The sequence below is a fragment of the Acomys minous genome (genome assembly GCF_964271855.1).
Source record: "Acomys minous genome assembly, chromosome: 8".
Classification (NCBI taxonomy): Eukaryota; Metazoa; Chordata; class Mammalia; order Rodentia; family Muridae; genus Acomys; species Acomys minous.
In genome coordinates, this window is record NC_140489.1 from 88,432,072 (window position 1) to 88,452,624 (window position 20,553).

A 20,553-nucleotide genomic window follows, 5' to 3' on the forward strand; every position below is an offset into this window, starting at 1 on the left:
ATGCTAAGTGTTGCTGAGCTTCATGGATGTCCGGCAGCCAGCCAGCCCTGAGTCATAGGAAGCCTCAGCTCAGTGCAGTCAGTGACAGCGACTCCCCTTCTATCCCCAAAGGGGAGGGGGATTCCGTACAGAGACTTAGGATAGAGGAATAACAGTCACAGAGCAGGCTAGCCAAAGAACTGGGTGGGGGCGGGGGGGGGGGGGAACAAGAAAGCAAGCTCCCGGCGGCAGAGAGCCTCCACCCCCACCCCACCCCAGCCTCCTTCCTGGCATATGGAAGCTTGGGCTGCTAGGACAGATCCACACCATCACTTGGGAGGGTGGCTCCCACATCAGCCGGTGGTCAGGGACTTGACGCAGTGCTTTCCAGCCTCCTGCGTTCTTGAAGTATAAGACACTTGAGTCACGTTGGGTCGTAGCCCCCACTCTCTAGTGCCCTGGGATGCTATGGCACATTCCTCGGCAGGGGGTCTAGGTGGTTTGCCTAGGAAGATGGCATTTAGAGTCAAAACTGAAAGGCCAAAGAGGATGGAAGGTGACAGACGGTCAGGGAGGATGGACAGAGGACAGAGTCATTGGCTCAGCTAGCAGCTGGCAGAACTGAGAAAGACAGACGATCCAGGCTCCATTCTTTGGGTTGTTCTATCCTGTGTCCCTGCCAGCATCCTAAGTGGCAATGAGTTTCCGTGGTGCACTTAGCTGGTGTCCACAGAAGCTCCTGGCCAGTAAAATGCCTGTCCTAGCCGTGTCACAAGACGGCCTCCTTAATGCTCACTTTTATGAGACTGCTAAGTGGAGCCCACAAATGCCGGCAGTCGCACACGCGCTCCCTGGCACTCATTCTTGGGCGCCTAACAAAGACCTGGATAAAATATTTAATACAAAAGACCTCATTTTAGCTCTCCCGGAGGCACTCAGGCGGCAGCAAAGAGGTAAGATGGGCTCGTTGCTGCACACCCGTGACCTCTCTGTCATTCATTAAGCAGCTGAGCCAGCCTTATTGGTGTTTAGCTGTCTGGGAAAACACCTGACAAAACACAAACCCTTTTGCAGGGACAGAAACCATGGGGCATGCTCCCCAGAAGAAATATTCAGCCAGCCCTGGCCATCAGACAAATGCAGGCTTCATTGATCAGACAACCCTGCTCTTATCTTTTAGGGGATGAGGGAGGCCGGTCCCGGAGCAGAGCACCTCCACTTCCTACTTGGCTTAGAGCACTTTCAGATTCCAGCAGGGCTTAGATCAGACAGACAGCAGGCTTCTCGGAGCATCCAGGACATGTGACTTCACGGCAATGGGAATTGGGGGAGAGAGCTAACAGCGCCTACGCCTTCTCCCTGGGTCTCTGTTATGCTCTTATTGTCCTTAATACACTGAATTGTAAAGTAAAGAAAAAGTAAACAAGTAGCTGGGGAGCTCTATGAAAATATTTAACCCAAGCTTGGTACGGCAAGTAAAAAGCTTTGCTAACAGCACAGTTCTGTTGATCGCTCAGAGAGGCCCTTGGGAACCCAGTGCTCCAATGTCCCATTAACCACAGCTCAGCGCTGGCTGGAAACAGGAGCGCCACGCTTCATTCCCACCCCCCCACCCCCCTGCTCAAAGGGCTCTCATCAGTCAGACGCCAAAGCTCAAGGGCTGCTAGGTGCAGACCCTGGAGGGGAAGATGGTGGGAGACATGGGTCCCAAATCCTGATGGAGTCCTGCACTCAGGAGAGCCTGTTCCATGTCAGGTGGAGCAGAAGGTGGCAGGTGGAAAATGGCCCCACCTATGCTCTTCCTTCTGGTGACCCGCAGATGAATGTTCCTCCTGCTGCTGGGACCTTGTCCTGGGTGGAGGTGGGGAGGGGTGTGTGTGTGTGTGTGTGTGTGTGTGTGTGTAGGGGGTGACTGAGCTTTCCAAAACAACTTGGACCTGTGTCCTGCTTTTCTCCACATACGCAGGTGAGACTCAAGCAGCCTGCAGCCTCTGCTTCAGTGCAGCCCTCTGCAGAGGGGCCATCAGCTGCCCTGCAAAGCATAGTGGGAGATGCACCTGGAAGCCACACAAGGTGCACTGAGCCCAGATGGGCACTAGAGGGCGCAGCCTGACAGATTCCCTAGCCTCTGCTGACACCCCCAGTCATCATCTTTAAACTAGGCAAGAAAGAACCAGAGCTTCTCAACCCATGGGTCAAGATCCCCTTGGGGGGAGGGGGGTAGATCGGTCACACAATCCTTCACAGAGGTCACCTAAGACCATCAGAAAACACAGATATTTACATTATGATTTATAACAGTGACAGAATTACAGTTATGAAGTAGCAAGGACTTTTTATGTTTTTTGATTTTTTTTTTTTTTGAGAAAGGAAAACATGATGAACTATACTAAAAGGTCACAGTATTAGGAAGGTTAAGAACCACTGGCCCAAACTCATATAAGCCCTTAGGATAAAATATACAGGATTTGGGCCCATTTAGAATATAATAAGTGAGGTAGCCCAGACCCAGAAAGACATGCATTGCACATACTCACTTATAAGTGGATATTAGCCCAACACAAATGTCCTCTGAGAGACTCCACCCAGTGGGGGAACGGGACAGATGCTGGGAGTCACAGGCTGACTTTGGGTAGAGTGCTGAGAGTGATGTGGAAGAGTTGGGGGGATGGAAAGATCCAGAGGGCTCAGGAGCCCCACAAGGAGAGCATCAAGGCTGGCAGATTTGGACCCAGGGGGCCCTGCACAAACTCATGCACCAACCAAGGACAATACATGCAGTAAATCTAGACCCTTATTATAGCCAGTGGACAGCTCGTTCTCCATGGTTGTGGGGGGAGCAGGGACTGCTTCTTAACATGAACTCTGGTATCCCCGACTTGATTGTTTCTCCTTGATGGGGAGGCCCTGGGGACACGCAGAAGAAGGTGATGCAGGCTATCCAGATGAGACCTGCTAGGCTGTGGTCAGATGGTGCGGGAGGAGGGACCCCCTGTCAGAGGTCTAGGGGAGGGGAAGAGGGCGGAGGAGGGAGGAAGAGTGGGAACGGGAAGATACAAAGCAAGGGATAACAAGCAGGATGTATTCTGAATAAAGTATAATAAATTAAAAAAAAGACTATAATGGGTTAAATCCAACAGGTTGTTGACATAGCTCTTTGCATTTAGTTGTGGGAAAATCTCATATTATACATGCACGTCGCTGTCATCTTATTTCTGGTGGGCAGGACTGGGCAGTACCAAGTGAAAGGACCAATGGCCCCGGAGCTGATGACACCAAACAGGAGTTCCTCTCATGACAATTAGCACCCTCTGGCATCCTGGGCTCACCTTACCCATTGAAAGATAGTGTGTTCACACCTCGCAGACCTCATCAGTTCCACAGGCCTCCCTGGCTTGCAGGGCCAGCTTGGCCTCTGTGGGGAGCCAGCTGCAAGGGTCCTGAAGCCTGACCCCAGCCAGGGAGACAGAGGCTGCCGTAAGAGAGGTGCCCTTCTCTTCTGAGTGGGTCAACAGCCAACCCACAGTGAGATCTAGGGGAGGGTGTTACTAGGTGCCCAGATGCAAACTATGCCTGCCACCTGAGCCATGCACGGATCCCGTGTCCTGAACCCTGAGCCATTCCCCAGGAGAGCCTCGATGACTCTGTGGGTAAAGGCACCAGCCACCAACCCTGATGACTTGACTTTAAGCCAGGGGACCCACGTGGTGGAAGGAGAAAAGCGAACCCTACAAATGGTCCTCTGACCTACACACGTACGCTGTGACATTTGCCCATCACATACAAATTGATACATGAGTGTAGAACTTAAGCAACTAAAAGTGCAATGTAAAAAGAGAAAAGAGAGGGGCGGCTAGCAAGGCTGTGTGGGGAGCCCCACCCTGCCCTGCTCCACCTCTCTCTCTCTCTCTCTCTCTCTCTCTCTCTCTCTCTCTCTCTCTCTCTCTCTCTCTCTCCCCCCCAAGGCTGAAAGGCCTCACTGTGAGTTTGGAAACCGGAAGAGGTAGAGAAAAGAAAAGGAAACCCCCCAAGAACATTCTTCCTCACTGGAAACTGCCACTGTTAACAGGAAGAGGGCCACGTAGGTGGCTCTCCTCACCAAGCAAGGCTCATCTGGGGCACACCCACTCCAGTCACCCAGGAAACTCCTACTCACCCACCGCAAACATCCCCTCACTCTGTGGGGGACAGATTCCCAGACTCCACAGTCACTCCTCAACGTGGCACTTCCTACCTTCTCTAAGGACCTCCACCAGTCAGACATTGTTATTTTGGTGTTCCCCTCATTAGACCCCGTAAGCATGTCTCGGCCTCAGGGCCTTTGCATCTGCAGTTCCTCCACAGATGTGCCTTTTCTGTGTGAGAGAGGGTCACACCTTAGGATCATGTCAATCCACGTCCAACTTCACACTCTGGCCCCTCTGCCCTGTTTGCTGTTGTTTTTCCAGATCACTTTTTCATGTGTGTGTGTGTGTGTGTGTGTGTGTGTGTGTGTGTGTGTGTGTATATGATGAGCACACACACATGTACCCTCAGGCACATGCATGGATGCATGCTTTTCCATGTCAGCATGTGCACAGTACAGAGGTTGACATGAGAATCTTTTTCTTTTTTCTTCTCTTTACTCTCCTCATACTCCCTGACCCTTCCACCCCCACCCCCACCCCTGCCCTGAGACAGGGTTTCTCTGTGTAGCCCTGGCTTTCCTGGACTTACTCTGTAGACCAGGGTGGCCTCGAACTCACAGAGACCCACCTGTCTCTGGGCCTCCTTCCTCAGTGCTGGGATTAAAGGAGTGTGCCATCACTGCCTGGTGTTTTCCTTTTTAAAAATATTTTGTTTTTTATGTCTATTCACATGTGTGTCTGTGTGTATGCGTGCCATGCGCTCAGAGAGGTCAGAAGAAGTCAGAACACCGGAACTGCCTTACAAGCAGCTCACAGATGCCAGATGCAGGTGCCTAGAGCTGAACCCAGGTCCTCTGGAAGAACAGTGCCTGTTCTTAACCACAGTGGTTCTTAACCACAGAGCCATCTCTCTAGCTCTTGGGATTCCCCCCACCCCATCTCACTGTTTTTCCCCCATCCCCTCAGCTCCACCTTATGTGTTTAGTCAGGGCCTCTCTCTGAACCTAGAGATTACTACTCACTATTTTGTCTAGACTAGCTGACCAGAAAGACCCTGGCATCAGGGTCCCTACATCTCTAGCTCACGGTGCTGGGGCTACAGAGCACAGGGGCCATACATGGCCCTTTACACGGTTGCTGGGGACCTGAACTCAGGTCCTCACACTTGCACAGTGAGCACTCCATCTGCTGAGCCATCTCCACTCTCGGGCATTGAATTTCTGTATTTAATAAACTACTGGGGAGTTTACCACCGGAAACCCCCACAGTGCCCACAAGTAGGGCGGGGTACATGTAGTCTTTGATAACTGTGTTAGGGCGGCATGGCATTTCTAAGGCCCAGTATGAGGCCTAGGAGAATGAACCAGGAAAGTCTTAACAGGCTCTTCCTACCCTCCCGAGGGCTCTAAACACTTCATGACCTCCAGGATTAGGGATACAGGAAGGAATGTGAGGAATGAGGGTGGCTTGGTTTTCTAGAAACCTCCATTCACTGGCATAGGCACAGCTACCGTAGAGTAGACACTCAGGAGTGTGTCACCCTAGGGGGTTGCTCGCTAGCCAGATGCTGATGCCCCTCCTTTTGGACAGCAACCCGGCTATAGGGACCCAAGGTAAGCTTCCTGGTCCTTTCCAAGAGGTCACTATCATCAAAGATGCTCTCTGCTTCTACCTGGGACCAGTGGGACATCTGGGCAGCTAGTTCCCTGCAGTGGGGGAGGGGAAGGCAGAGAACAGGGTGTGAGTGAATACCAGAGCCAGACCTAGGGAGAACATACTGCCCTAGGGCACATTGAGGAAGTGACAGTATCCCTGCAGGGACAGAAGTCTGGCCAACCAACAGGGAGCATGACCAACCCAGTCACACTAGGAACTGGCAACAGGGAGAGCTGGAAAGTCATGAAAGGCAGGGTATGTCCAGCCCCTAACTTTCCTTATCAAATGCCCAGCTTTATAACAAACCTTAGATAATTAGCAAGTCAAAAGCTCAAGACCCAACTGATACTCAGCTACACAGTAGCAGCTCAAGGCTGGGCCACAGGAATAAACGCCTGCATCACATAAACACACTCTTACTCCTGGGGACTGAGTCTACACTCTGTGAATTGACGCCCACCCCCTTCTCGGCTTTGAGACAGGGTCTCACGGATCCCAGGCTGGACATTGACCTCATTATGTAATGGATGATGACCTTGAACTTCTGATCCTCCTGCCTCTAGCTCCCAAGGGCTGGGGTAAGAGCCACGCACCTCCACCTCCATTTTGTGCAGTACCGAGGGTCAGAAAGAGTTTTGTGAATCTTAGGCAAACACTTTAACAACAGTCACAGCCCAAGCCTATCCTCCATTCCCCCCCCCCACCCCCCACCTTTCTTGTGACAGTCTTTTTTGTTTTGTTTGAGACAAGGTTTCTCTGTGCAGCCATGGCTGTCCTGGAACTTGCTCTGTAGACCAGGCTGGTCTGGAACTCACAGAGCTCTGCCTCCAGAGTGCTGGGATTAAAGGCGTGTGCTACCACCGCCCTGACTGTGATAGAGCCTTTCTTGAACTCAAGACACTCCTCAGTCTGCTGAGGTCATAGGAGCACAGCATTTCTTGTGTGTCCTTTTGAGGGAGTATGCAAGACATTACAGCAAGCAGGCGAGGGGCAGAGACCTCCATCTCCTGCCACCAGCCCCTTTTCATCCGTTCTGATGGGATGGAGCCAGCGAAGCCTCTCTGCCTCGCTGCCTGGAGCCCAGGCTCAGGTTGACCCGCCATCCCTAGGCTTGATGTGGCTCTTAGGGGCTCCTGAGCCAGCTGTGGGGTGACTCACACATGGACTCCTGACTCGGTGGAACGGCAGTTCATATCAACTATGCTCTGATGCTGTAGGCCAAGAAGCCAGCAAGGGCCCTTCCTCAGTGAACAAGGGACTGAAACAGGCCCTCCGAGACTGGCTCTGCATAGCCAGTGACTCAGGCTGCTCTGGCCAGTGGCCAGCACCCAACAGTCCTGGGAGGGCCCAGCGAGTAGCCCTGGGCTGCTGAGCCAGGCCTAGCTTCAAGTAGGGCAGAATATCTCTCATTGCTCCTGACCCGGCCTGCATGTGGCCCTTCTAAAAGGGACCGCAGCTTACTGTGCCAGGCCACAATGGTTCCTAGGTCAATCCCTGCCCGAAGCCTTTCCTTTTAGTCATATGCTCTTGGATAGCTCATTCTCCGAGTTCCATCTCCCTAGCTGTAAACTGAGAGCAAAGGTCCCTGTGTGCTGAGTTGACAGCATAACTCTTTCTATGAAAGGAAGGGAAGAGGAGGCTACAAGGAGACGGAGACAAACGGAAACACCCAGGCGAATTAATGGCTGTGGAATTGGCCCGGTTTTTACTATGAAAGACCCCAGGCTCACTTAGTGAGCTCCATTTTAGAGAACTGTGAGCCATGTGAGGCGGGAAGCCGCAGACCTGGAAAGCTCCCTTTGCAAGTCACACCTAGGGCAGAGGCATTAGAAACCGTGTCTTGTGCTGGCAGAGAGCCTGGGTCCCAGGGATCTGGACACATCCCTGGGTGGGGCCGCTGATGTTGTAACTCTTGTACTTCAAAGAGGAAATGAGGGGAGGGAAGGAAGGATGTAGTCAGGCAAACACCAGGGCAGGGGCTGCCGTGGCTCGCACTGCTGAGGGGCAGGGTCTAGGACAGTGGCCCTAGCACCAAGGGCTTGCTTGACACAGGGGTGGGGCCTCAGGAGGAGAAAGACCTCTTCTCTCATAGCAGGGTGTGCTCTGGGAAGTCCATGCCTGCTGCTTGGGAATAGGCATGTGAGGGATAGGGTCCCTCAGTCCCTCATATGTCATGTCCACCCATCCCTCCTGACCCCAGAGACAGCCCAGGAGAAACAGCTGTTAGAAGGAGCACTCCCTGGAGCACCAGGTCAGACTGGGGAAGTTTTCCCCTCGGGAAGTCACTATTCTTACACACAAGAATATAAGCCATTTGTTCGTTCATTCGCCCACTCACTCCTTCAGCTGCCCTTCGCACCTTTACCAGGTGTGCACGGCTTCGGCCGGAGGATGTGCTGGGAGAATGACCCTCATCCTGGGCAGATGGTGGATAGGAAAGAGGAATTCTCCGAGGGAGCCGCAGTGTGCTCAGAGGCAGGTAGCTATGAAAGTGAGAGAGCACGGAAATGCTTAGCTGGGATGCATCAACCTGGGGAAGGGCAGTTGATGAGGCCAGACTCAGGGTTTTCTCCTGGGGTGCAGGAGTCCCTCACAGCTGCTAAGTTTCAAGAGGTCATAGGCTCAGGTTCTGGGGGGCGTGGGGGGTGGGGGGAGGATCGCCAACAGCAAGCTTCGTTTCTGCGACCCAGCTCTGGTTCTGTTACCTCTGCAGGCATGCTGGGGGGGGCGGGGCGGCGATGAATGACTCACAATCCACAATGCTACCCAACAACAACAGAACAATGTAGCCTGGCACAGAACAACACGGAAAGCGTCTAGGACAGTAAAGAACAACAGGAAAGGAGTGGATGAATGAAGGAACGTAGGGTGTCAGATTCATTTCTCAGCCTGGGTGAAAAGCAAGAAAAAAACCTGAAGCAACAGAGAGGCAAAGGCCCGGGATGTAGAAATGTTTGTGATGATGGATTAAAACTCTTATGCTAGGGACTGGGTAGATGGCTCAGGGGTTAAGAGCACTGGCTGCTCTTCCAGAGTACTAAGGTTCAGTTCCCAGCATTCTATCAGGCCGCGCACAACCTCCTGTAAGTGCAGCTCCAGGGCCTCAGGCACCAGGACACATGTGGCATACTCTCGCAAATGTACATGGTTAAAAAAATAAAAGAAGTATTTAAAGAATTAAAGCAAAATAAACAAAACTGTTCTGCTGGGCGTGGTGGCACATGCTTATAATCCCAGCACTTGGAGAGGCAGAGGCAGGCAGATCTCTGCAAGTTCGAGGCCAGCCTGGTCTACAAAGCAAGTCCAAGATAGCCAAGGCTACACAGAGAAACCTTGTCTTGAAAAACCAAAATAAAATAAAATAAAACTCTTACACTAAGCCAAGTTCATTGGCAGCCTCAGAATGGTCTGGGTGGCTACTCCTCTGACACTCCAAAGGTTTTTGGTTGGTGCAGTCCCTGAGCAGATAAATCCCAGCTCTAAAATACATCCTGTCCACAGGACAGGCTTCTAAGTCACCCGAGAAAGCTAACTCCCATCCTAGACAGGAATGTCCTTTTCCCAGCCTCCAGTCTGGCAGGTTCACTGCTCCCAGCCGACAGCAGAAAGCTGCACTTCTCCCAGGACCCTCCCGGTCTGCGTTGTTTAGATTCCCAACTCATGGCTCCCCAGCAAACTGGGGCAATCTACATTCATATGCCCCCAATGAATGAGCTTTGGCCACATTCTAATAATACATCTTGGGCAGTAGCCAACCAAGAGAAATGACACCTTAAGTGTTAGATGGGGTGGCCATGTTTTAACACAGGGTTTTGTCCTCAGGCCAAGGGACCCCTGTGATAGGTGGTCCCCAACAGAGCTTATAGATTTGGGGGCTGCAAGCACAGCTCTCCTACCCACTCCACAAACTCGTTCTTTTAAGTTGGGGGGTGGACCTCCAGGGAATTGCCTCCTGAGCTATTTGACTCATGTTTATTATCTTCGGGAAGAAATAAAAACAGTAAGCCATGCTCACTAAACATTACTACTCCCTCCCATCCTGGCAGCTAATGCTAGGCAGGGGATTGGGATGTGCCTGCAGCCCCTCAGTGGCCTCAGAAGCCTCAGTCTTGACTCCAGTCAGGGATATGTTTATAAGGAATTATGTATCAGCTCAGAAAAACCACCGTTATATCACAGGGCCAGAAAACACAGGTTCTGCAGAGAGCCTCAGAGCCACGCACAAACCTCACTACAAAGCCCCAATAATGGGCATGAACTGAATGCCTACTGTGTGAAGCCCCAGTGACGGGCATGGACTGAATGCCTACGTGTGAAGGCCCAGTGACGGGCATGGACTGAATGCCTACTGTGTGAAGGCCCAGTGACGGGCATGGACTGAATGCCTACTGTGTGAAGCCCCAGTGACGGGCATGAACTGAATGCCTACTGTGTGAAGCCTCAGTGATGGCATGAACTGAATGCCTACTGTGTGAAGCCCCAGTGACGGGCATGAACTGAATGCCTACTGTGTGAAGCCCCAGTGATGGCATGAACTGAATGCCTACTGTGTGAAGCCCCAGAGCAAAGCAAGAGGCATGCACAGCTGGCTGCACAGGAGAGGACTGGGCCCTTCTTTCTACACTGGCACCTGTGCTGTCCTGGCTTGTCCAGTCCAGGCAGGTGGTGGGCAGAGGGTGAGAGCACAGAGGCCGAGTTTCAAGATGAACAGACTGGGCCCTGCCAAGGCACAGGGCTGGGTTCCAGTTCCCCAGGGTACAGCTGGGACTGATCTCATGATCAGTTAACATACAACCAAACACAGGAAGGCCACAGCAATTGTTTCATGGGAGGAAGGAAGTTAGTGAGGGAGGGAGAGAGCAGGCTGCTTGGGCATTCCGTTAGGTCCCTGAAGACTCACCACTGACAGAGGCTCTGCGACCCACAAGCACTTTCATCATCCCTGCATCTGCACCTGTCACTCACCCCTACTTCTGCACCTCTATGTATGATCTGGTCCAGCCTGCCCTACCAACACCCCGCCTCTTTTTTGAAACAGGGTCTCACTTTTCCTAGACAGGCTTCCAATATGTTATGTTGTTATGTAGCTGAGGACAGACTTGAACTTCTGATCCTTCTGATTCTCCACCTCCTGAGTGCTAGGATCACAGGGGTGTGTGTGTGTGTGTGTGTGTGTGTGTGTGTGTGTGTGTGTGTGTGTGAGAGAGAGAGAGAGAGAGAGAGAGAGAGAGAGAGAGAGAGAGAGAGAGAGAGTTTTCATGCTAGAGATGGAACCCAGAGCTTCATGTATGCTAGGCAAATACTCTACCAACTAAGCTACACCCTCGGCCCCTAACCCATCCTTTCTGAGCCAAGTCTTAACTCCAGGCAAAGAATGGGCTTCCTGGAGACCCCAGCAATTGCCTACAGGCAAACATTTGTTAAGGGTCTCCTGTATTCTCAGCATTTCCAGCCTGAAAATTGACACCCTGGGTCGGGGGAAGTCCAGGCCCATTCAAAAGATCTACTAGAGAGAAATGTGAACGGGGGGGGGGGGGGGGGGGGGGGGGGGGGGGAGGAAGCTGGGGGGGGGCTGTCCCAGGAACTCAGGGACTGTGCCCAGAGTGAGCCAGGAGAGGGGTGGGGGAAGGGCTGATGTGGACCCCACCTGGAGAGGCCAGGATATAGGTGGGTTGTGTCTGAGCTGGCTCAGCTCTGGCTTGGAGAATCCAGCCCTCCTGCTGACAGGTATAGATTCCCTCTCAAACCCAGGTGACTAGCAGTTAAATTGTTTTCCTCTAACTAGGCTTACCTTGCTCACACTGAGCCTGATGCAAAACTCAAGAGAGGGGACGGGGTGGGTTTCCACCACAGCAGGTGCGGACAGTGGTTCCCATCCCTCTGAGACGTGGACCAGAAGGCCAAGTGCACGATAGCTGTGGCTATTCTCACAATTGCTCTCCAGGCATAGCCTTCCCAGATAGAGTTAGAGAGGACGCCCACAGGAATTGATACGGCCAAGTCATTGTTGTCCTAAAAATAAGCCTCCACTTTCAACACAGGAACGATTTCCCTTTCCTGTGCTCTCCCTGTGACCATGCGGGTCCCCATGGGAGTCCACTCCAAGAAAGCCAGGTTTGTCTGCTGTTTGAGATACCACCTAGGATCTTTGAGCTGGTCATCCCTAGGTGGGGATCATCACAGAGTGAGTCAGCTTAGCTACTCTGTCCTACAGCACACCCAATCTGCAGCCATTAACCCAGAATCTTCTAGAATAGTGGTGGCTCTCAGCCTTCCTAATGCTGGGACCCTTTAATACAGTTTCTCATGTTGTGGTGACCCCAATCATAAAATTCCCCCTTCCTTCCTTCATTTCTTCCATATTCATATTCCCTCTCTCTCTCTCCTTATTGTTTTTTCAAGACAGGGTTTCTCTGTGTAGCTTTGGCTCTCCTGGAATTCACTCTGTAGACCAGGCTGGCCTTTCACTCACAGAGATCCACCTACCTCTGGCTCCTGAGTGCTGGGATTAAAGGCATGCGCCACCACCACCTGGATATAAAACTATTTTTGTTGCTACTTCATAACTGTAATTTGGCTACTCTTATGGATCGTAATGTAAATATCTGACATGCAACCTCTGTGGGGGTTGTCACCCACAGCTTGTGAACCGCTGTTCTAGAAAGATGCTGTTAGCCAAACAGGCCTCTCTATGCCCAACATTCATCTTTGAAACCTGTAAGCAAAGGTCACTTTCTATAAAACCCAGAGCCAGGCCGGGCAGTGGTAGCACACGCCCTTAATCCCAGTACTTAGGAGGCAGAAGCAGATGGATCTCTGTGAGTTTGAGGCCAGCTTGGCCTTTCATCCACAGGCAGGTGGGTGGGAATGGAGGAGGTGGCCATCATCAGAGGGGTCTTCCTGCTGGGCATCCCCTGACTCCTGAACCCATGGCAAAGTTCTGACATCACATTAGACAGAACCACCCGACACAGGCCATTCTCATTCAGAGCAGGGAGTGTGCATGGCTACTGAGTTCTGAGCGTGCACGAAAGCCCCCAGGAGGCTTGGGATAAGAAGAGACCCCATACGCTTTAACTTCCACTCCTCTGACCACTGTGTCTGCCCCAGCTGCCAGTTATCAGTTCCCAGGCTTGGCAGGTCCCTACCATGCCCCTGTGTACTTGTAGCAGCTGGAGTCAAGGACTCTGGGGCTGAGAGGCATGTATGCAGGTGGTGCTTAGTCATGCAGACTCAGGCACTGCTTGTCTCTCTAGCCTCAGTAGTGCTCCCCATATGCCATTATATCAACTTTCTATTGAGGGGACGCAAAGACCCTCCTCCCCACAGGAAGTCCTGAGGACACGGTGCCCTGGATATCCTTCTATGAACGCTATGGGAGCTTGGGTGTCTGGGGGAGGGGGAATTCAGGCATACCCAGGTCGGCTGGGATCTGGGCCGGGTGTGTGTCTAAGTTTCTGGGGAGCTACATCTATTAGAGCCACAGATGAAAGTGTCACTTGACATCCGACTCTGCATCTTGCAGACCTCTTGAGGTACTAGGCATTGGGGCTGGCAAGAACCCTGATCCATGCACAACTTCTGAAACAATGGGGCAAAGATGGCCTCGTGGTTAATTAGGCCTGGTTCATTCTGGGGATAATTTCAAGGCGCACTAACCCCCTCCCCTCTGGGCACTACTCCCTCTTCCAAGATACGGCCTGGAGGAAGACAAGGGAAAAGGGAGGTCTTGGCATATGGGGTGCAAAGGGGATGGAAGATAAAAGGAACCTCAGGAAAGAGACATGGCCCTGTTCTCCGGTCTGTGCTTTGGTCTGAGCTGCCAACACTGCTCCCTGGACGAGCTCACAGGCTTGCATTCTCTCAGAGAGACCAAGAAGGAAAGCTGAGCCTGGCACCCACAAGGGGTCTTCTTACCTCCCAGCCTCAGTTTCCTGACCTGTTCCCTGAGAGCACTGAGTAGACTGTCCTGCACAGTCTCCACAAAAGCTGCCCCTCCCACCCACAGCCCAATTCCTCTGCAGGCCCACTGGCCTGTGGGTGACTCACCTAGGGCCAAGTGGAGGCCAAGACAGAGCAGGGGTCAGAGTGCTGGGAGCTGATGTGCAGGCCTGACCGGGCTGCTAGACCACGCCCCTGGAAGAGAAGACCACAGGTCACGTGAGACACTGGCACGTAGATGAGCTAGCGTTCCCTCCACTTGCCTCAAGCACCCAAGCAGAGCTCTGTGGCTGTGTGTGCACAAGTGTCTATGTGTGGTCTGTGCGCATGAGAATGTGTGTGTGTGTGTGTGTGTGTGTGTGTGTGTGTGTGTGTGTGTGTCCCCATCTGTCTGTCTGTCTGTCTACAGTTCCTCTGATCCCCCACGAACAGAAGCCTGGTGAGATGCTGGCCATCCTCAGCTGGGGTTACCTTATCACAGAGCCAGTGTGGACACTGGTCATGGCCGTGGCTCTCCAGTACACAAACTTGGCTCAAAATGTCAATTATAACTCAACTGGGTGACTGGGCCATCAGAGATGCAGCTGTGTGTGCAGTGCCTTGCTCTTTGTCCTTTCCGGTCATTAGGAGGCTTGGTGGAACATCCAGGACGGGCTTAGGTAGACTCAAAGGAGCACCCAAAGTCCTGTTCTGGCTGCTACCTAGGCTTATCCCAGGGCTTCTCCTCAAAGTCCATATTGCCCTAGGCAAGCCTTCCTGCCTCAGGGCATGGCACATAGAAGATAGGTCAATGTGTACATTGAATCAAAGTGCATCCCAACTCAGGCAGTACACAAGCTCTCACCAACCTGGTAAGGAAACACTGTCAGCATTGAGTCACTCTGTATCTTAGCCCCCTGTGGATGGCCAGCTCTGAAGGCCACCTCTTCTCTCCCTGTCTGCTCCCCAAGTGGGGACTGGTGGCCCCTTCCTAGTGAACAGTATTATGGATATGTTCCTAAGTAGTCTTGCACCTTACTAAAAGCTGTCTTTGTCCCCCAAGATCCTCAAGACAGACCAAGGAGGGGGTCATCTCCATTTCCTTGAGAGGGAAAATGGGGCTGCCAGGATGAGACCTGGAAAGTCTTGTCACCTGAGCACAACTTCTCTTCCTAGGCTACAGCACTGCCTCAGTTTCCCCTTCTGGCACACAGTCCCTCCACTCACAGGAATGATCACAGTTCCTATATGCACACTGCACCAAGCACTGGTCCACCTCAGTGTCTTCTCTAAAGAGCAGGAGGAACTGGGGCTCCCCTGCTCTGGGGGGTAGGGGTGGGGACTGTGTGTCTGTCCTCCTCCCTCCCAGCCTGGGTGACTAGACACCACAAAGTCAGGAATGCATTGTCTTCCTTACCTCGCATCTGTGCCCAGCCAGGAGTTGTACACAAAGCAGGCACTTAATACTCAGTGTTTTACAAAGGAATGCCCCTGAACTCAGTCGCAGACCAAAAAATCCAAGATCTGGACCAGAAAAGCCACATGTTTTCCCACCGGATATGTGCACACTAGTGTGGGGACATGTACTTTAGTGTAGGTGCCTGTGGAGGCCAGAGGAGAGCATCAGGTCCCTTGGAACCTCCCAACACGGGAGGAATTGAACTTGTGTCCTCTCAAAGAACAGTAAGAGCTCTTAACCTCTGAGCCATCTCTCCAGTCCCCATATGTATTTTTAATGGACTTTATTTTAGGGCAGTTTTAGATTCATAGAAAAACTGGGAGGGAATCATAGAGACACCCCCTGAACCCATCTGGCCAACACTCCACGCCAGAAAGGGACATCTGTACCACTGATGGTCACCGCTGTCACTCAGGTCCACAGCTTACACAGTGTCCACGCTTTGAGCTGTGTAGTCTGGGTTCACAGGCGCGTGTCTTCTGCAGTGGTGTATGCAATGTATACAACACTCACTGACCTCAGATCCCCTGTACTCTACCTCGTCCATACTGTCTCAAGGTGTTTCAAAGTCTCCCCACCCCGACCAGACTCAATAGGTTCCTGAGTGATTTGACACTCAGGGGTCCAAGGCCCAGGCAGAGGATAGAGAAGAGGGGGGACCCTGTAAAGACCATCAGAACACACAGCATGGTGGCTGCAGCGGAACTCAGCAGGCAGGTAGGCATACAACGTCAGTACTGACTTCCTCATCCTGCCGTTCCCACAGCCTTGGCCAAGAGCCGTGCTGCAAGGGGCTTACCGAGGGGGAAGAGACTCTGGGACATGCCTATGTCACTCTTGGCTAAGTGGAACACCCAAAATGCAAATTTCTCAGCTCGGGGCTACTTCCTACATGTACTGTTGTTAAGGAGAGAGGAATCAGTCACAGGGCATATACATGACATGATTCTATGCAGTCAGAAAGCAAAAGGAAGTCATGATACTTGCACAAAAACGGAAAGAACTAGAAATCGCTGTTAAGCAAAAGGAGCCAGACTCAGAAAGTGTGTGCATGTGCATGCGTGTGTGTGTGTGTGTGTGTGTGCGCGCGTGCGCGTGATGAAACTAGAAAGGGGAGCCTGAGAGGGTAAGGGATCCTAAAGGAGGAAAGAAAAGGGGTAACAGGACACACATGGCATGAAAGCAAGGGAAGGAAGGGAACCTGCTGGACAGGGGGACATGTAAGAACAATGCACAATGGCACATATGCGTGACGGTGACCTGGAGGAACCCACTCTGAGAAAACCAAATACTTTATATATTAATCAAAGAAATGTACAAATGCGGGCTGGCAAGATGGCTCAGTGGTTAAGCATGCACTTGCTCTTGCAGAGGACCTGGTTTCTGTTCCCAGCACCCACTTCAGGTGCCTCACAGCTGCCTGTAACTCCAGCTTCAAGGGGGATCTTATGGACTCCATAAACACCTGCACTCAGGTGACTCAGGTTCACAGATTGCATCCCTGACACACACACACACACACACACACACACACACACACACACACCCCTTAAAAACTGTCTTATATAAAAAAAGTGATGACAGGAAGCAGTGAACAAGCGCCCCGCCCCCTTTTAAGGGTGTGACTATGTGTGTGGGGGTGGGGTGTCTCCCATCCCTGAGCCAAGCCGGTAAGCAGTGCCTGTGATGTGGCTTCTCTTGGCTGTCAACTTGGCTGGATCCGCACCACACTTTTGGGTGGGTGAGTCTGTAAGAGTCATTTCCGGGAACACTGGCTCAAGGAGTAAGACCCTCCACAAGAGCACGCAGCACAGATACAGGGCTTGTGCTTGTGGGTGCCCGCCATCCTCCTTGCTGGTGCGTAACGCACTCTGGCCCTGAGGCGCCCTCCAACCGTCACCTATCAGAGCCAGGTGTTTAGCCTCTGACACGTAAGGAGCATTAGCTCTGTAGGAACCCTCCACACCTTCACCCCCTTTGGGGATTGAATAACCTTTCACAGGAGTCACCTAAGACATTGGAAAACATAGCAAAATTGCAGTTATGAAGTAGCAATGAAAATGATTTTACGGTTGGGGTTGGCACAAAACGAGGAACTGTATTAAAGAGTGGCAGCACTGGGCGAGAACCACTGCTCTAGAGAGAACCTTGTCTCAACCAGCTGCAGGTGCCTCGGCTACAAAAGCCTAAAGCCAAACTTCTGGGAACAGCTCTACACGGCTACCAGGGGACCACTCACCAACCCCAGCTCACTATAGGGGTCCACTCCCAACCCCAGCTCACTACAGGGGTCCACTCACCAACCCCAGCTCACTACAGGGGGCCACTCCCAACCCCAGCTCACTACAGGGGTCCACTCCCAACCCCAGCTCACTACAGGGGACCACTCACTAACCCCAGCTCACTACAGGGGGCCACTCCCAACCCAAGAAAGTATGTTGCATTGGCCATTCCTGTCCCCTAGAGAGGTTCCCAGGCCTAAAGGGGACCTGCCCTGTTTGGAGAGGGCCCAGGGGAAGTTCTTGTTTCAGGCTTGCCCCAGCAGCTGAATGACCTTTGGAACACATTGGGCACACCCTGTGACCTCAACCATGAGCAGGTTCTCCACATGTAACAGGAAGGCTATGGAGCCATGGGAAGGCAATGGCGCCTTTGCTGGGAGTCCAGTTGAAGTCTCTGCCCTTCTGGGGATCAAGAATTCCAGAGCAATGAACAGTCGCTGTGGAGGGTGCTGACACAGAAGAGACTTTCTTTTATATAGAGATGTTTTATAAAAGAAAGCTAACAGCAAGGCTGGGTATGGTGGCGCATGCCTTTAACCCCAGCACTCGGGAGGCAGAGGCAGGTGGATCTCTGTGAATTTGAGGCCACCCTGGTCTACAAAGTGAGTCCAGGACAGCCAAGGCTACACAGAGAAACACTGTCTCGAAGAACCACAAGAGAAAAATAAATAAATAAATAAATAAATAAATAAATAAATAAATAAAGCAAGCAAGCAAGCAAGCTAACAGCAATGAACCATGCCTGAGACCTGAGCCATGTGTGACCCAGAACTAGCCTGGCTCCCTAGATAGTTTCTGGAAATCTCACAAACAAGATTACTAACTCTCCTTTAAAATGAAAACATCCTAACTTCCCAGGTAACCTTTGTGACCCGAGTCACCTGATCAGGTTTTCATTCTGTGTGATGTACCTCAGGGTCCTCAACATCCCTTTAAAGATCTAGCTTTGGGGCCCCCAAAACCACACAGAAGACTACTCAAAGATAAGGGAGTGCACACTTCTATAGGGTGTGTTTGTTCTTTCCTGAGCATCTCTCTTTCTAATTTGTGTGAACACGGGCGTGTGTGTGTGTGTGTGTGTGTGTGTGTGTGTGTGTGTGTGTGCGTGCGCCATGGTGCACAGGCGGCGGTCAGAGACAACCTTAGGTGATGTCCTTGCCTTCCCACCTTATCTGAGGTGGAGTCTTTGCATCACACCAGGTTCACCGGCCTGTGAGCATCAGGGATTCTCCCGTCTCCTCGCAGGAACACTAGGATTACATACGCTCTCTGCTGCATCTAGCTTTTCATGTGCATTCTGGGAATTTGAACTCAGTCTTCATGACTGCAGCAAACACTGCCCACTGAGCAGGTCCACAGCCCCGGCTTCTCCTTCTATTAACTCCTGTCCTTAAATCTAGGTTTAAAAATCTCTTTTTAAAACAGAGGGTGTAGCTCACTCAGGCTTCCCCAGCTTGCACGAGGCCCTCAGTTCAGTTTTCCGCATTGCATAAAACCAGGCATGGTGGCACACGCCCACTATCTCACCATTTGGCAAATGGAGACAGGAAGATCAGAAGTTCAGGGCCAGTCTGGGATACACGAGATCCTGTCTCAAAAGAAAACAAACAAAACACAAACTCTTATTTTTTTTTTTTTTAAATAGACTCAGAGTCTGTTTCTATACTGCCCTGTCCTGGATTTGTTTTTTCCCCTGGGGGAAGTAAAAGATCTGGCTGTACCTGAACAGAAATCCCTACAGGATAAGGGAACTCTGCAGGACACAGGGCTTGGCTGCGTCTGCTGTTACAGTACAACAAGCCCAAGGAAGTGACGTGAACTTCTGAAGAAGACACGCCCCTCCTCTCCCCTCCCCTCCCCATCCCAGGTTTCCTTGCAGGAGACCCCTCCGTTCCAGAGACCCTCAAGGCTGGTTGTGAACACTCCATTAACTTGAATTGCAAATTTCTTCCCAGCCCTGTCATTCAGCCGCAGGGGCTCCCTGGCTCCCAGCTTTCCAATGGCAGATAAAGATTGCAGTCATTGCTGCAGACGGACTCAAGCAGCAGAAGTCATTAGGTGGGAATAATTATGTTGAGCTATGTCTGGTGGATCCTGATTTTCTGTCTGCGATTGTCTTACAGATTGTCTCTTCCTCTGGAGGAGAGATGGGTGAGTCATACAGAGCCCAAGAGGAAGCTCTTCCTGCTCCAAGGGTGCATGAGGCATCTTGCTGGAGAAGGGCTTTTTGCAGACCCTTTGGGCTGGTACAAAAGATACAGCCAGTCAGGGTCCCCGCACCAGAGCCCTAGGCTCTGGGATGGGGACCTTTCTACAGTTGGGCTTCTCTGTGGGAGCCCAGCCTTTTTTGCCTGTCAGAGCTAAGGTAGGCTGTGGCCAAGCCTGACCCTTCTATCTGTGTCCGGAGAGCCAGGATAGCTGGAGGGAAAAGGGGCAGGCAGAGGAGGCAGCATGGCCCTCTGGCCAGCTCAGGGCCTTGGTTCCTGGTGGGTGACCCTGACCTGTTACTCTACTTTTCCTTTCCTCTCTGCACATTTGTAAAATGGATGAAATAATGACACTTCCTACTTTGTTAAAATTGAGTTAGTGTACAACCCCCGTCCCCCACCAAATGCTCTGCACATAGGAAGAACTCACTGATGCCAATTCTGGAAGGTCCAGGGGAGGCTTGGTGGAATCGAAGCCAACTGAAAAGGCATACACTTGACTAAGTGTGGTGGTGCAGGCTTGTCATGCCAGTACTCAGGGGATAGGGCTGTGAGTCAAGTCAGCTTAGGCTACAAAATGAGACCTGTACCATGGTTTGATGATGGCGCATTCTGTGACAGTACACCATCTCCCTTCCATCCTCCACATGGGCCCTCATGTTTGAACACATGGCCGAAGCTGAAGGCCTGTTTGGGGAGGTTGTAGGATTTGGGGAGTGAGATCTTTTTTGCTGGGAGGCAGGCTTTGAGGTTATAGCCTGGAGCCTCCTCCCCACGCATCTCTCTCTGCCTCCGGATCAGCCCAGATGAGCAAGCTCCTGACACTCTCGCTGCCACGCCTTCTCTGCTTTGATGGACTGTGTCCCCTCAAACAGTGAGCCCAAATAAGTCGTTCCTCTCGAGTCACTTCTGGCTAGGTATAC

At 51.9% G+C, this 20,553-nt stretch overlaps 1 protein-coding gene across 3 annotated transcripts in view; it reads right to left on the bottom strand.

The window, feature by feature from the left end:
- Positions 1 to 20,553, bottom strand: part of HPCAL1 (hippocalcin like 1) — a 105,218-nt gene that overhangs the window by 11,388 nt on the left and 73,277 nt on the right. For 2 of the 3 annotated variants that reach the window (XM_084793775.1, XM_084793776.1), the window contains exon 2: positions 13,812 to 13,898. The exons of the other annotated variant lie outside the window; for it this stretch is intronic. The gene's annotated coding sequence lies outside the window, so the exon portion shown is untranslated. The remainder of the gene's footprint in view (positions 1 to 13,811; positions 13,899 to 20,553) is intronic. 3 annotated transcript variants of the gene reach the window in all.